Source organism: Mastomys coucha, unplaced genomic scaffold (assembly GCF_008632895.1).
Source record: "Mastomys coucha isolate ucsf_1 unplaced genomic scaffold, UCSF_Mcou_1 pScaffold16, whole genome shotgun sequence".
Lineage (NCBI taxonomy): Eukaryota > Metazoa > Chordata > Mammalia > Rodentia > Muridae > Mastomys > Mastomys coucha.
This window is the reverse complement of record NW_022196898.1, coordinates 70,967,258-70,971,436: the sequence shown is the minus strand read 5'-3', so window position 1 is coordinate 70,971,436 and position 4,179 is coordinate 70,967,258. Positions and strand designations below refer to the sequence as shown.

The 4,179-nt window shown below is 45.2% G+C and overlaps 1 protein-coding gene and 1 long non-coding RNA gene across 6 annotated transcripts in view; one reads left to right on the top strand and one right to left on the bottom strand.

Annotated features, from left to right (window-relative positions):
* The window catches only part of Sec24d (SEC24 homolog D, COPII coat complex component), a 96,865-nt gene that overhangs the window by 81,503 nt on the left and 11,183 nt on the right, over window positions 1-4,179 (bottom strand). The gene's annotated exons all lie outside the window — the stretch shown is intronic.
* Window positions 1-4,179, top strand: part of LOC116093737 — an 11,728-nt gene that overhangs the window by 4,883 nt on the left and 2,666 nt on the right. The gene's annotated exons all lie outside the window — the stretch shown is intronic.

The following is a 4,179-nucleotide window of genomic DNA, read 5'->3' as shown; positions in this document are numbered from 1 at the left end:
TATATATATATATATATATATATATATATATATATATACACACACACACACATTGAGTCAACATGATAACTCTGAGTTTGAATTGGCAAAAGTCTTATCTCTGTGACTGAGCCTCTATGTAGGCATGAGGTGTTGCCACCCACAAAGAAAGATTCCACACACAGTCAGCTGTGGGGAGGTATGCCTGAAGTCCCTGTACTAGGGAGGGTAAAACAGGAAATCAACACTTACAGGCCGGCTGTTACATGGTGACTGTAAAAGAAAAAGGAAAGCTCAGGCCCACCAGTAAGTGGCATTTTATTTAATTGTAAGATCCTTCTGCTAAAGATACAGCATACCTGACTGTATCTGTGACTCAGGTCACAGGACACGGCAAGACCAAGCTGACACTAAACTGAAAGTTTCCTCCCTATTGGCTGGTTTTCAAGGTGCTAGCCATTGCTATGCAGATTGCAAGGAGGAGGAGGAGGAGGAAGAGAAAGAAAAGGAGGAGGAGAAGGAGAAGGAGGAGGAGGAGGAGGAGGAAGAGGAGGAGGAGGAGGGAGAGGAGGAGGAAGAGGAGGAGGAGGAGGGAGAGGAGGAGGGAGAGGAGGAGGAGGGGGAGGAGGGGGAGGAGGAGGAGGAGGAGAGTCAGCAACAGTCTTACTCAGCTATCACAGCTGTCAACCCAGTGGACTATGGTAGTGACCAGCATGGTGAGATGGATCACGGTTGTAATGGTGGCATGAGTGTTACGGTTGAAACCAAGCGCTACTGGATTTAAGGCCTGCCCTACAGGAGGACATGAGAATGCTCAGTACTGTGAATATGGCCAAGACCTCATAGTCAGGGAACTCACAGCTTCAGGAGTGAGCCTAGTATTATTGTTTTCTAAATGAACATAGTATCAAAATGCCCTCTGAGTATGTTTATAATTATGCCCAAGGACAGCGTGACTCTCAGAGAAGATTCTTTTTACAATGAACAGAGGCTAACCAGAGAGACTAACAATAATAGGTCAAAGTATGAAAAAAGTGATTATGATGCACTCCGCTCTAAAGGGCACATCTATAGCTTGTCCGCTCTCTTCAAAACTCAGGGATCACTGTAGAGGAGGAGGAGGAGGCAGAAAGATTTCAGGAGCCTAAATGTGTGGGAAACTGCTGAGAAGCAGTGTTTTCTAGATATGACAGGGCCATTGTACACACAAACATCCAACAGCCGCAGCTGCCTGCACAAGATCAAGCCCATCCACCAAGCAGGTCCATCACGAATGAGGGAGGGGCTCACAGGTCCTCTCCCCAGCTTAGGAGCTGTCTTCTTCAGGGAAGTGGACCCTGGTCAGTTGTCCATGCTCCAGTGGATGACCCTACATGTACGGACATAGTGATGGTACCAACTGGGCTCAGTGAGATTGATAAAAAAAAAAAAAAAAAAAAAAAGACCAAAGATGTAAGGAAGGCCCTTGGGGTTCTGTGAGGAGTTGGGGAGAATGGTGGGATACATAATATATATATATATATATATATATATATATACATATATATATATATATGCATATATATACATATATATAATATATGATATTTTCAAACAATAAGTTAAAATTTTATTTTGGAAAAGTCTCTTAAAACATAAAAGATGGGCTGGAGAGATGGCTCAGCAGTTAAGAGCACTGACTGTTCTTCCAGAGGTCCTGAGTTCAATTCCCAGCAACCACATGGTGGCTCACAACCATCTGTAATGGGATCTGATGCTCTCTTCTGGAGTGTCTGAAGACAGCTACAGTGTATTCATATGCATAAGTGTTTTTTTTTTTTTGAAAAACATAAAAGAAAAATACAAAAAAGATGAGGAATGAATAAAAGGAGAGGAAAAGGGAGAGACAGGGAGAGCGCGAAGAAAGTCACACACATCGGTTCTCCTCTGAAAGCCTCTGTCATCAGATAACTGTGACTCACTCTCAGGATCACTGTGCCCTTTGCCTTTGCACGGCCGCGTGTGTATAGAAACGTGTCCCATGGGGCAGATAACAGGCAACCTGGAAACCTAGCTCGAAAGGTTAGACTTCCCTCCTGATGTTCCTAGCTTTCAGGGCTACTTCCAACGTTTAGGTCAATAGTTAGCCGTACTTGGTAAAAAATGTGCAGAGGGAAGTCTAGGACCTAGCTGTGCTTCCTAGCCATCAGAAGTCAAAGTAGATCTGAAACTGAGCTCCCTGGGGACACCAGACTAAGGGAGGGCAATCCACAGATAGCAGCAAGTGGACTTTCTATCCAGCGATACGGCAAACTACATCCAATGGAATAGCACTGAGAACTGCTGACGCGTCGGAAGCCTACGGACTGTAACAAGCGCTGTGGGCTGCGCAAGGTAGTCTACATGCAAGATCCTCGCAGCTGTGTAGTAGAGATGTTAACTATGGATGAGGAGAAAGCTAAGACCCAGAGGTTAGGTTAGTTATGCATCAGTCAACGACAGGACATTCTGAGAAACGTGTCACTGGGGAAGGAAGGTGTACAACCCTGAATGGGAGTGCCTACCACACACACTTAGGCTATAGGGGGTATACATCCTGCTGTTCTTAGATCCAGGATGAGCAAAATAACACTGGAAGAAATCAAGTAAAAAGGAAAGAATACAAGCCAACGATGTGGTGAAGTAGCTCCTTCAAGCAGCCACTGCTTAACACCACAGTGAGTCACAACAGACTCCTCCTCTATGGAAGAGAACACTCTGAAATAATGACTAGTACTATAGGAAACACCTGAGCTAGTCTGAGCACTGCATCCCGACCCAGAGCTCTGTGCTCGCAGTGAACCTCAGTGGCACCCCAAACATGTGGGTAATGCGTTCTGGGATAATGACATTGAAATGCTGCAGTGTCACTAGCCCCAGGAATTTTCCAGCTTCATTAGAACCTGTAGACCACACTATTCATGGGGGTAACAAGTCTATGCAGCATGTGACTACAACATGTTTGGCCAACAATCCCCTAAAGCATGCCTGGCAAACATGGCCTGTCCCCGGGGTCTCCACTCCTCTGGATGCCAGCCCTCCATTGGCTCATGGTGCCATTCCCAGAAGTGACAATATATCAAAGAGATCTACCAGTTAGGCCAAAACCAGTGACCCAATTTGCTCTCAAAACCACTGATTCCATCTTTTCACTCCTTTTTCTAAAGTCCTGAAAGAGCAGAGAGGGTGTTTACAGTAATGACCTGTCCTGAGTCTTCTTCCTTCGTCCGGACTGACAAATTACTTCCTCATGTCACCCCAGGCTACCCCACTATGGAAGCAGAAGCTACCTCTAGGCTTCCTGAATGTCTCTTTCTTTCTGTCTGTCTGTCTTTCTGTCTTTTCTGCTGCCTTGCTGTCTTACTTTTTTTTCTTTCTTTTTCCTTAGCTCTTTTTAAAACTCAAGATCATTTCTGACAATTCCATATGTTTACACAATACACTGTAATCATATGAATTCCCCATCTTCTCTCTTATCCTCCTCCTGTTCCTGTTCATACTATTCTTCCTAACTAGCTTTCATGGTCTGGGGTGTGTATGGGGGTGGAGGTTATTGTGTTTTTTTTCATTCAGTAAGTTTAATTAGTGTCAGGCAGATGAACAAGAGTAGAAGGCTGCCTCCTGGAGCATGGGCAACTTAGCAATGGTTACCTCACTGAAAGGATGGCAGACCCTCCACCCCTGGTAACCCCTGTCTGCCAACAACTCCTCAGGGGAGGAGAGGACTTCAGGAGTACCCCCCCCCATGGTAGCCACCGTGATGTCCTTTGCAAAGTAGGCTTCAAATTCAATTAAAAAAAAAAAGCTATTGGTTTCCCCAAGAACATGCAGGTCATTATGCACCAGTGGGTATACCTTGCCTGGCAGACTGACAGTACAGTCTACAGGACCACAGTTAGGTAAGATTACTCTTGGGTTCCTGAATTTTGCTCTGCAGCCCAGGCTGGCTTGGAGCTATATACCCCAGGCTAGCCTTGAACTCCTGACAATCCTCTGGCCTTAGTATTCCATTGTGTTAAGTGCACTGTACCCAGTGGTCCTCAGCACTGCACCCCCTCCTTGCCCACCCATCATGTTTTGGAGACTAAAGGCAGGAAGGTCACAAGACCTTTGAATCCTTGCTTTGTGCTCAAGCCACACGAGTGTCAAGTTAAAATCCTTTTTTTTTTTTTTTTTTTTTTT